Source organism: Bombus terrestris, chromosome 9 (assembly GCF_910591885.1).
Source record: "Bombus terrestris chromosome 9, iyBomTerr1.2, whole genome shotgun sequence".
In the NCBI taxonomy this organism is placed as follows: Eukaryota; Metazoa; Arthropoda; class Insecta; order Hymenoptera; family Apidae; genus Bombus; species Bombus terrestris.
In genome coordinates this window covers 14,533,164-14,546,183 of record NC_063277.1, presented here as the reverse complement: position 1 = coordinate 14,546,183, position 13,020 = coordinate 14,533,164, and the positions used below count along the sequence as shown (strand labels likewise).

The window sequence follows — 13,020 nt, the reverse complement described above, 5'->3', positions numbered from 1 at the left end:
CCTGAACCGTAACTGACTTGGACTGTAATTCCTCTTAATATTACCACTTGCTCGCTCGAATCTGAATATTCTCGAAGAATCGACCCGCAGTCCTATTACCTATCTAGTATTATTCGCTGATAATTTTCAAAACTTCTTCCGTTCGTGCTAACCTCTTGCGTACATCGTTTTGAATCGATCGTTTGTTGCTTTTAGTGGAGGCGAAAGAAATCTCCACGGAAATCGAATCTAAAGATATTTCCCTTTTTTTTTTTTTTTCATGAACATCGATTCGCGTCGAGTATTTTTCTCTGGTGGATTCTACGGCTATTAAACGTCAAGAACGTCTAAAACGATCGATCATAGGAAAACAAAGTGGTTGGCAGGCAACATTGAGACGTGTTAACGAAAAATTGGAATGGAAAAGTTTTGAGAAAGCAATCGAAGAAGCGGTATACACAGATTGATAAATTCTATATTGACGAGTGAGTTTTTCGTTCGCGATAAAAGATGGTTTCCTATTTCTTCGAGATCACAACCCGTTTATTCACCTCCGAAAGATCGCCAGTAACAGTTTCTTTTATCTTCGGTTGCTCCCTCAGGAGAGAAAAATAGTTGAATCTCGTGAGACGATTAAGACTCTGACATGGTAAAACTTTCGAAACGGCTCTGGTAAGGAGACAACGGGAAGGACAATAACATAATGAAAGCATGCGCAAGGTAGAAGAAAGAAGTAGGACAGAGGGCCAAAACGTGGGAAATAGTGTAAGCTGGAACGTCTTGAAAATTGTATATCGTAAACGAGTATACTCACGGTGAAACTTAAACAGTAAGAAACTCGTTTATGGTAGTCGCTTCATTTATTTAATTGCAACATCCATGTCCATTCTTTCGAACATTTCACAGTTAGAAGTAACGATATCGACGAAATACGACCGCAAATAAAATTCTAATAAACTGGAAAATTATCGACGTTCCAAAACGAAGCTGCTCTACCAACGAGTATAGCTCTTAGAGCATTGTACGAGGAAAAGCAGATTACCGCGAGAAAGGTGACGGAAGAAACAAAATAGGAAGTTAGTCGGTTTTCTCTGTCGACACCAGCTAGGCGCTTGGCAAGCTGCTATTAAGCACTAAATTCTTGAGTAACGATAATTTCGCGATACCTTACTTGCCGTTCGTCTACAACCGGTTCTCTTCGTTGCCGGATAACATTAGAGCTTTGGTATCGTGCCAAGATACATCTGCCAGCACTCACTGAACCTAGGTACACGTTCGTGGTATACGCTTATATATCTGGAAGCACGCTACTTTCGGTTGGAACTTCATGTTTCAGTCCGAAAACGAAAACCAGCCTGGTCGTAGGTTCGATGTTCCTCTTCTTTTCCAGCCCGGCCATTCTACTTCATCGATCTGCTTGTCGTCCGCACAACGTCATACGCGTAGCACAATCGATTGTCCATCCATTTCAGCTCGATTTCCGCCTTAGGTGTACAGCCTTTCACAGCGCCACGAAAGAACGCCATGTTATTTATGAGTGACACTCGCCATGTGTCGCCGAAATTAAATTCTCCCGTTTTTCACGATGGATATTCTTCAAAGGGACGCTTTACCGATCTACTTTTTCTCAGAATCCTGCAATCCTGCGGTGCTGCGTGGTTTTTCACGGTTGAAACTGTGAAACGTGCCGGAAAGCTGAGCACGATTCCTTACTTTGTTATGCCGAGATAGGTGGTTTATTTTGTCAAAGTTCATGCGTCCAGGAAAACGTGGCTAGAGGAGAATATTCGACAACGTGATAAATTTTCTATAAAGTGAACTTTCTAAATATACTGCCAATACGAATTTGGTATTACATAGTTTTGGATTTGTTCAGTTGTGATATGAAAGTTATTAAAAACGGTATATTCGATGGAAGCTGCAGTGAACCTGCGTTTTGAATATAATCAATACGTTTTGTATGAAAGCGGAGATAGGAATGCAGATAATATTCGACGCATTTTTTCAGTGCGTCTATTGTCAATTGACTTTGTTTATACGTAGTGACATTACTCGACATGTATTCACGGAGTCGCAATCTTAAACGAATTCAGTCTCAGGTAATAACAACGAAATTCCATTTCATTTTTTATTATTTCAAACCTTTAAGTGCAGCGTATGCAGTATACATTTTTTTGCATTCAATCTGGAATGGAAATTCCATTGGACCATGGAATTCTAGAGTTAATTCATTCATAGAAATATAAGGGGTATGAATTAGTAAAATACTCGATTTATTTTTATTCCCTGCAACGCTTTACAGGGATTAAAAATATTTCTTGCGCTTAACCTCGGCTTAGCGACACATTAATATTCATAAACGGAAGCCGTACCCATTTTGCTTCTCGTTGTTGTCGTTTTGTAACCTAGTAATCTTTAACTTTATTATAGTCGATCTTTCTCGTTCCAGCAAATTTCTTTTATCTTACGAGTTAATCTTTGATGCTCGAAAAACTAAGACGTACTATATATGTTATTAGATATAAACGATCTATTCTCCGTATTTGATAATATTAGTCGTATGTTCGAAACTATGTAAAAGAGTACGTAGATGGCCGAAGTTGCACGCGTGGTAGGATAATTATCCAGAAACATTGGAGCGATTAAAACGAGAAACGCAAAGCAGCGCGTTCGATCACGCCAAACCGCGGAATCGATCACGCTAATGTGCTTGCAGGTTCGGTGTATTCGGCTGTGATACGGAACTTTAACGGACGTGACGTTCCACGGTATGATTAACCTGATGAAAACGCTGCTTTTTACCACGCTACCGACCGAATGAACCAAGTTCCTGAATGTGTTCGTGCCTTTTTATCCTCCTCGGCTCGCGAGTCTCTTTTTACCTTTGTCCCTCTTCATTCTCATTCTTTCTCCCTCTTTCGCTCCAGATGTCAGGCCAGAAGGAAAAGGGGCTAGCGGGAAAGCGAAAAGTGAATACTGGGAAATGTGATTCGTGAACTACGGCCGTAGCAGTGTGGAGCTTTGCATTACCATTTTGGCCGTTGGCCAACCCCTGGCCTCTGAACCTGAGGAATCTCCGATAGAAGATAAGGCCTCGCCTCTTGCTCGCCCGTGGTTGAATTCTGCAGGCACACCCGCTAGATAAACACACCCGTGGGAGGGAAACCGACTCCTGTCGACTAGTCGAGATCGTCGGGACTGTTCCGGAATTTCCACAGATTTACAGGCTGGAATTCCTTATCGTAATCAACTGGCTATACGTTTCTTCGAGTTGAATCTAAGAAATCGACGGAAGGCCAATGTTAATCTCTTCAGATTTCCGCGTCAGACTTCTTCATAAATTGTTATTGCAACGGAAGAACCAAGTATTTGGTTTACTCGGATCCGGTAATGGATTTGTAGAAAATGATTTAAGTTTGATCTTAAAGCTGGATTTCAGCGGTTCGGTTTAAGCCGGTGGATGCGGAATGTAAAATAATTTGTGATCGAGAGTTCTGTTCTCGCGGTTCAATTTCGAATGAATTCTCTGTAAACAGCTTTAATGTACTATAATTTGAATACGTTTATGTCGAAAACATTGATCAGAGGATTTACCAAAGTATTTTCAGAATTTTTATTCATTCGCTTGGATATCGCCGACAAGAAAATCTATGTTTTCCTTATTCTTCTTCGATCGCGTCTCAAACAATCGGGTATTCTTATGATTTACATACACCGCGGTACCAATCTCCCTCTTTCAATGACTCGAACGGAATTTGTGTGGGAGGAAACGACGAAAATATCTGTTCGACGTCAATTTTTCGCAATAGACGGATCTTTATACTCCGACCACGATCGCAGCGGCCTTTGCGTACGTGTCTATCAATTTCTCTCGTCTAGAAAACTTTGTATATGGCACGACTTTCTCATCTATGGAATGAGTTTACATTGAGTTTACTCGAAAAGAGATAGTTTACATATCGGCACCGTTTCTTCCCTCGCTCGTTCCTCTTTTCCTCGAAAACTTTTCCCAGCACCGAGACGCATCCGACTAGATGCGCGACTACATCCACCTTTTCGAATTCCCGAAATCCGGTATTTATCTTTTCCTCCGTCGAATCACATCCACACCGCGAGTAAGAAATGTTTTTTAATTAGATCGTGGTCATTCGCAACTATTCGTAAGTTGCCAGTCGCACAAATATTTGCTGAGACTCGTCTGTTTTTTCAATGCTCCACGAACGGTTACGTCAACATGGATAGAGTTCTCAGGGTAGAGAACCAAGTAAATAAGGAGGGACTCTCTGCCTCTGGAGAGAAGACGTTGATTTTTAATTTATAAATTTTATAAATTCCAGCTTTAAAAGCCACATTTTTCGCGTAACGTCAGGATGGATAAAAACCATCGTAACGACGATAATTTCTATTGAGCAAGGTGAAAGTATCACGGGAAAGCGAAGAGAACCTAGAGAAAATAATGCAAACACCTTCTTCCTCTTATTTTCGTATTTTGAAAGATAGCTCGAAATACTTTCATGGTTTCACGAGGACGTGGTTTCTTCCTTTCCCTCCATTTATTAGTTTCGTTCCTTTCCGAAATATGCGTCACCGAATAACGAAGGCGATGTACGATATCAACGAGCTACACAGCGTTACTCATCGTCCTTACTTTCATCTTTATTCGTTATACAATTTCGAGCGTCGATCTGCAAAAGCCTAGAGAAAGATGGTTTCCGTGGTTACCCGTTAGATGATCGAATAAAGTCTCCTTTCATACTTTTTACTGAAATCTAGCACCAGCTCGGCTCCGTGCCAACCTTAGTACTCGAGTTATCAATGTTATAATGGAAATGTAGATTCGTAAGTGGGAAACAGCTTCTCATCATAGAATCCATACTATATAGAGAGAATGCTCTGCCACCGATTTCTATGGATTCTCGATATCCTCTCGTGTTTATTTTTTATCCGGCTGCAGAGTATTTTAAACGAACAAAGCCAACCTGGAAGCTGATATTTCTTCTATTTTTTAATAGAACTTAGTTTGCTAAGATTAAATGCTATCGCAGTTGCTGTCGTGAAATAACAAAGCGTAGGAATAATGTAACGATTATTGATTCTAAAACTCGAAGCCACGTTCTTGTTGCTGATCGATGGTCGACTTTATCTCGAGCGAGTATCATCGTCGTTCCGAGAACGTTCGAAGCTCGTGTGAAATTTAAATACGATTTGAACCCGAGTCAAATTATTCCTCTCCTAGTAAACTGGATCCTTCGCAAACACTGTTACCACAAACTACCATGAATCTTCGATTTATAGGAAACGGGACGTTTCTCGTTCCAGTGAAAGTAGCGATGCGTGAAACATCGGTAACGTGATAAAGTCATCGGTAAAACATTTCTCGAGTCTTATCGACTATGCTTTAAAATTACATCTTGATTATCGTTCGAACGTTTTTGCTTCTACAGAAGACAAAAGCAATTCTTATTGTTAGTCTGCGACCCCAGTTCTTTTACGGTGCTGTACGAAAAACAATATTGTTTTGTGAACATAATGAAAACGTATTTGTTTGCCAGCTCGCCTAAATTACGTTTCAAAATAAATATCAAGGAGACGTAGCGAGTGGCGCGTTTATTTTCGCGCGTTGTAACAATTGCGCGCGATAGCAGAAATACAGACAGCGGTGGTGCTTCGCTATTTTTTTCTCGGTCGGTCTTACGAAGAGTGAAAGGAGCGCCGAGGTTCTCCCGCGCCTATTTATTTTATTACGCCTCGACGCGGTCTCTTCGCGCGAAACGATCTTTGTGTTTCGTTCTACGCCACCCTTGCTCGACCTTAATATATAGGGATGGCTTCCGTTCCTTCTCGACATCAGGATGCTTGTACGGCTTTGTTACCGTAAGATTAACGAGGTCTCTTGCGAAGCGTTTGTTTGTTCGTCGTACACGAATTTAATGGTAGCATAACGAGATGTGTTCGGTGCTCCGTACGTAAGATCCAGCCTTCTCGTAGAGCGCGTAGGAAAAGCGTGAGCAAACTATTATAAAGACTCATAAAGCGTACGTCAATCCGTCTAAACTGCCAGAGTACGTACATCGTGAGTATTCTTTGCGCAGCTCGCGAATAAATATTTCATTTTTCTGCGCGGAAACACTTCGACCGTGAGTTGTTTGCACGTGCGTAAAGTTAATTCGTTCCGCTCACCGAAACAGCCGGAAACATGTAAATTTATTATACAGCTGCTTGGAGCATATAACTAGACACGTCGAATCTCTTTCCCAGAATGAACTGCGAGCATCTAGGCGTACAGTTGTCTGAAAAAAAACTGTGATATCACGCAGGAAAAAATTGAAATACCGTTGCAACGAAAAGAGATGGTGCGAAGGTGTCGTCGGATTAGCGCACCGTTTACGATGCTTCAAATTGTATCACGAGCATGATATCTTGTAAAACGAGTCATGCCGCGTGATATACCTAACTACATGTCATACTTTAATATCGGTCCGTTAACATAGGTGTTGGCCGTGTATGTACGCGTCACACGGTCGTATGCACAGCAATACACGAGCGTGTACAGATTCAGGATGACTGGCGTGGCGACGGACCGTGCTGTTCTCTCGTGTATCGAGAAAAATTATCATATCATGCAAATCTGTGCACGGTCGGTAACACTTCCGGCCAAAGGTTCCCGTATAACGATATTCGTTCGCTGTCTGGAAAAAGGGAGCGGAAAAGCTGTGGACTTTCGGACGAGAGCCGTTCGATCGTAACGCATCTGCGTGCCCAACACGTAATTCGATGAAACGACAATACCATGCATTCGTTGGCCCTCGATACCCGCAAACGAGAAGCGGAAAACGATATGCGTACGAACTATTTCTAGTGGGAATCGTTCGAACGATTTATTGTACGTTCGATACTTTACTTCGAAAGAAGTTTGTAAATTGTTCCTCTGAAAAATTGATAAAAATCTACGATATTTTTGGTGGGAAATGTTTTAATAAGAGTAAGAAGAGGGACGGTACATAGCAAAACTGACTTTACAAAACATTTTTGACGTGTTTGCGTCTATCGTATCTTACGACGGCGATGCTTTCGAATTACGTGAAAAAGTTTCATCAAAGTTCCATTATTCTAGAATCTCCTATTCCTCTTGAGCAGGCTCTAGAGGAAAGATTACAAGGTGGTTCGATCGAAAGCACGGTAAAAAGGAAGGTAACCATATACCGCGGACAGAAGGGAAACGTTGCTCCGCAAATTTGAAGCATCTTCGTGAATCACGGTCTTCTGAACCATCATCCACATTCCCGACGTTCTTATACGGGATGCCATTCGTTCTACGCGAATGTCTGCTGTATTTTGGAGATCTGCCAGAGACGTACGAGTTACGGAAGAAATTTAATTGTTCGGGACTTCGGATTACTGCTCTCTCCAACTGTAATCCGATTACGGGTTTTCCCTGCTTCAATTCTCTGCTCTTAGTAAGATGTAATTGTATCAAAGTCTGCCCTCCATTATAATTGTCGTCAATGAAATGAAATATATCATGTCGGTTACATAGTTGCAGAGACAAGCCTTTAGCTTGACGCGACCAATTAATTCTCGACTGTTTGTAATTCGATCGTTTTCAATTATTTTTGGAAAATGAACGAAAGAAATTTTCAGATAATTCAGCAAGTCGAACCAATTAGGATGATTTGCAGGATGCAAACCGTGACATTAACGCTTTCGATCGACACCAACGGTTCGTAGACATTTCGGGCGCTAGATGCATGCAGATTGGCTGTATTGAATATCGGGATTAAATCTGACTACGACTTCCCCAATAACAGGAGTTCCCAGTAGGAATTTCAGTGAGAAATCTCAGTGGTTCGGAGTAGCGTAATAAATTTACGTTATACCGTCTAACAACGTCTACACACGACTCTTGTGTGTTTCAGTAACTCTTTGATTATACATTAGCGAAGCTTTAACTACTAATTTGGATGAAACTGCAATCAGCGATGCAAATTGTGAAGATACACCAAATAAGATAACGTTAATTAGGAATTTCTGCTAATTCCTCTCGTTAAACGAAACGTGAAAAATCAGTTGGCACTTGGAACGTGAATTCCGTTGCTAGACGAATTCGATAAATTTTCTTGCGAAATAATTAACTTCTTCTTTGTCCAAGATATTATTTGTTTCGACGTGAGAATTCCGATTGCGGTAAGAAAGGCGTCGTACGTCACGTTCCTAAAAGTACAACAAACGCAACCGGAAATTTAACTGGATGGCGAAAGAGATGGAGGGAAGAGCAGATTTTAGCAGAGTAGAAAGTCGAACTGCTGCATTTTTCTAATAGCGTGCCGACTTTTCTTGTGTTTGTCGAGGTGTGCAACCGCGAGTAAGATGATGAAGAAGGAGCGACTGTGCCGCCTGTGCCGCCTGTGCACACGGCTTGCTGCCTATACGCGCCGTCTTGTAAAAGTTTCAAGTTTGGAAACTTACTAAAGAGTAAATGGTGACGCCGGTTGCGGTAGCATTCGCGAAACACCGCAACGTCTCGTGACCGCGTTGTACATTAAAACTTACCAACTATAGCTTTTAAGGATTTTCGGTAGTGTCGGTGTTTCTTTTCGATATGTCAAAAATTCAGATTTGCTGTTAAAATACAGGAAGTAGAGGCTGCGATAGCCATCGGCTTTCAAATTATGATCGAAAAGTTTTTTAATCAGTATCGTTTCCGATAGGAAATCGAACGTTCTTTGACACAAAGCAGGACGAATCGTTTATAGCCGGAAAACTGGAGAAAAACTGTTACAAGTTGGACGGAAAAATTGGTGAGAATCTGTCGGCGACGGAATGAGATACATAAATCGAGTCGCGAAGTAAAACGCAGTAAAAGCCAGAGGAACGATTTTCTCGAGAATATGATCTAGTGAAATTCATCTAGCTCGAAGTTGATGCATAAGAGAAGGAGAGGGAAATCGGTAGCACTTGAACGAGGAAATCGCAGTTAGTTCCAACAGGTATCCACAAAGTACGATTACGATTTAAAAGCAATTCTATCGTCACGGGTTATCACGTTTTTCGCGGTTGATTTAAGTTCGTATGGTCAAATTAAAGTTCTGGATAATAAAATCTGAAATATTGGTTTCATTGTGATTCCCGAGTCGTATTTCTGGCAATAAAAATCCGTAAGATTCCAGTTGTTATCGTAATACACAGCTTAATACCATTTCAATCGTTTCGAATAAATCTAGCGACAGAAAGAACGGACGTGCATGTTTCTTACATCTGCGATGTTTCAACATTCGGAAGTATGACGAATGATATCCAGCTACGTCGTTGGCACATTCGATATCAAATTCCGGAGATAACGCAGAAGGGAAGCGGGCATAGGTTGAAATATGTATGTTCATGTTAGCCATTCGATCGAAGCGAACATCCATCTTCTCGTTGATAGTCCATAGAAGCTGCTTTGTTCACCGACATCAGTTTCTCACATGGGTTATTCTTCCGGTGAGGAACATCATTTCGCCTCGTCTTCTGATTTTCCATTCAATTTGAAGACGACCAATATCCCGATACGTTAGGAAAATCGACAGATCGATGGAAACTGATACAGAGAATTTTAAAATCATTTACGTGTCACACAAAGCCAATTGTTAAGAAAATGTGAGAATGTAACGCAAACGAGAGAGAGAGAGAGAGAGAGAGAGAGAGGGAGAGGGCAGATAGGCAGGAAGAAGTTAAAAAGATGCAGGAAGTTGCGAATTCAACGAGACACGCCCTCGCTTCGTTTCTCCGTGAAGAGCTGCAAGGTGCGACTCCGTTAAGAATCTCGAACCTCGTACTTTTCAGTTGGTGGTTCGAGAGTTTTCGAGGCTTTTCCAGGGCCAGTGGACATTTCGACTTCCACGTGAACGCGTTAAGAGCTTCGACTTCTAGCTGTGTCGTCAGCATGAAAAATCGACGCAGGAGTTTATCGTCGAAGCCATATCCACAGTATCCTTCATTGTCGCCGTTCGTATCTTCGGTTGACACACTGCTACCATGTATATCGTTGAGAAATATTACCATCGATCCTGTCCAATACTCGTTCAGAATAACGATTATCGATCGAAAGGATGTAACGTTCGCTTGTCGATTAATATTTGTTCAATTGCAATAAATATTAGTAGACATAAGAGGATGCCCAGGAAGTTGTATATCAAAAAAGAAAAAAAAGAAAAAAAAGCAAAAGGGACGTGCAGAAATTGCCTTCACACTTGCAAACGTTAGTTAATGCTATTAGCAGATGAGACGTGGAACCAAAATGCATTCGATACATATGTACAACGAGTCACGGGAAAACAACATCCACAAAATAGAACTATTTTTCACGGAACAGCAAACCTATGTAACCGGAAGAACTTCCAGTGAAAAATTTAACGTGCTCGGCCTGAAACTGCAGTTTCACAGTTTTGATCGAAACGCAGCGATAACTCACGCCGGATTTACAATCCGTACTTGTTTCACGGTGGCGAGTCGAACGGCGACAGGGTCACGGAAAAAACTTCGGTCATCCTGAATGCATCCGGGGTCCATTCGAAACGAAACTAATCGAACAACGTTTCATCATGCGAAACCGTTTTTCTCCCGAAAGCGTTTGAAGAAGATGGAACGATCTCGTATCTATCACAAAGCACGATAAATACTCGTCTCTTGACGAAATCGAGGATACCTTTCCCTTTCTCACCCTTTCCCTTTTCTTTTCTTCGCCGTTCTTTGTCCGGGCAACAAAGCTTGTACAGTATATTAGGCAAATGTAGCCTTCGATCAAACAACGAAATCTGCTAGTTCGTGTAAGAGAATCCAATAGAGTCATAAAGAAATCAGGTAGGTTTACATCGCCTTAGAAACGAAAGAAGACCATTTGGTTGCGATAAATCATGCAGTTGATTACCCACGACAAATCCACTTTGATAAAGACTTCTCTCTGTTCGAGATCCTCGATTCCCCAGTCAACGTTGTATGACTGGGCAACTAGGGTTGAATGAAAGCATAACATTGAGATATATACCGTCATTGGGTGAATAGAATTTAATAACTTTCCAGACTTGTGTCAGAGGGTATCGAATAGATGATTCCTTTGTCCATTTCAGAATAGCAAGTAATTATGCTGAATTTAGGAACGAAATACGTGCGCCCGTACGGTACGAGGATTTCTGCGGATTTTCTCGTCTCGTAAAGGCAAAGCAAGTAAAACTCATTCTGGTAGAATTAATCAATGGTACGTACGAGGATACCCCGTTTTTTCGTCTTGTAGGTAGCTATAGACATAGATATAATACAAATTAGTAGAAATTCGAATAGAATTTTCCTACCAGTTCTCTTTGACTAGTGGCAGCGATACGTTCGTTATACGAAGCGGTCAGTTAAAAGGACACTCGAAACTGCTGGGTTGGGTGCAAATTTTTTGGTATAATTAGTGTTGGCTGAAAAACCAAGGGAACATGCGGCTCACGTCGCCGAGACGAACCTGACGTTGAAGGAAAGAAAACGCGATTTTCATTTCGGACTGACTCGTTTAGATCGTTATCAGTCGGAAGCTAGCTTTGAACAAAGTAAGTGAGACGATGAAATTTATAATCTACCACTTCTGTTCAAAATCTAATCGCTTCAAACATACCTTTCAACACATATTTTCGATGATGAAACGGAACTCCACATCTTCCTCGCTCTCGCCCCATCCCATTCTCTCTCTTTCTCTCTCGGGACGAAGAGTTTCCTCGCTTGGGTACATCGTTGGGAGATCTCTTCTCATGAAGGAGGGAATCTCTGCTGGACTAAGGATGTTTGTTCGTTTGAATCTACACTTTTGCAAATTACATCTATCGCGGTATGAAGATAAATTGTTTTCAAAGGAAACCGCTTGTCACTCGGTAGATAACCGAAAGAAAATGTAACGTAGATTGTTGCAGTTCCTTTTTTTTTTCGTTCTCGATGTCAAAGAATGGATCAATTCTACTCTGTTTGTCTTTGAACACGATGGGAATTTATAGTGGTAGCGAGTATGCTCGAATCGATCTCGGTCTCCTCGTAGCAGATAGTTGCAGCACGACGTTAAGATAAGACAGAAACAAATTCTCAAAGCGAAGAGGATTGTGCATGGCGGTGAGGATGGAACCGAGGACACGAACTACAGGGACGTGAAAATTCGTCGAGACAAAGACTGATGTGGCGTAAAGGTTGTCTTGCAACGACGACCTCGTTCACCCACCTTTTTAACGCTTCTTAACCGGCCGAACAGGATTATCCCTCTTACACTATTCAGGAACTATTTAACAAGATTTATCATCAAAAAGGTTTCGAAGAATTAAACTCGCTACACCTACGACACGTGCTAGGAGAATAATGTAAATTAGGAATAATCAAAAGAGACTGGTCGATCGAAACACTTGACGAAAGAATATTAATCGCGTCTACGTCGCTCATCAATTTCGAAGCTCGCTCCGTTGATTCTCTCTCATCCTTCAAAATTGTGCGCTACTCATAACGAGATAGGCTTGCGAGATAATTTTTCGCAACGATCCCGTGCCGAAGGTTCACAGCCAGAGAAGTAACCCGGTGGCGCGTTTCCATTAGCATCGGTTAAAAGTGCTTTCCATTAGCGTCGACAGCCCACGGGAACAAAGGGGTTTGAGTACGAAAGGCGAGTGAGCGCAGCGTGGAACGAGGATGATGCCGGCCGAGAAAGACGGGGCGGGACCAAAGCAGAGGACAGGAACGCGAAGGGAGAGAGGTCGGAGGGCAAAAGGACCGATAGATAATGGGGCTTGCTCAGGGCTGCTGCCTAGGTGTGCGCCAACTCAAAATAATATCACAGTGCGATAGGCCCTCATCAATCACGCGCCCTAATGAAAAGCCTAGCGTTGAAACTGCGCTGTGAATAAGCCAGCCAGGCTAACCGAACTCTCCGCTAACGATACGCAATACCACTAACCCCTTCGGCGATTCTCCGCCTAAATACAATTACTTTCCGACCGTTTATTCAACGGGAAAGAAAGACCTAGAAATAAGAATCCTCTCTATCGGTCA

The 13,020-nt window shown here is 41.9% G+C and overlaps 2 long non-coding RNA genes across 4 annotated transcripts in view; both read right to left on the bottom strand.

Moving 5' to 3' along the window:
• The window catches only part of LOC125385657, a 128,647-nt gene that overhangs the window by 9,530 nt on the left and 106,097 nt on the right, over window positions 1-13,020 (bottom strand). The window contains exon 2 of one of the 3 annotated variants that reach the window (XR_007225172.1): window positions 11,612-11,768. The exons of the other annotated variants lie outside the window; for them this stretch is intronic. This is a non-coding gene — a long non-coding RNA (uncharacterized LOC125385657). The remainder of the gene's footprint in view (window positions 1-11,611; window positions 11,769-13,020) is intronic. 3 annotated transcript variants of the gene reach the window in all.
• On the bottom strand, window positions 789-10,148 carry LOC125385658. The gene is made up of 2 exons (XR_007225174.1): window positions 3,010-10,148; window positions 789-2,930 (listed from the first exon to the last, which is right to left on the bottom strand). It is a non-coding gene; the product is annotated as an uncharacterized LOC125385658 (long non-coding RNA).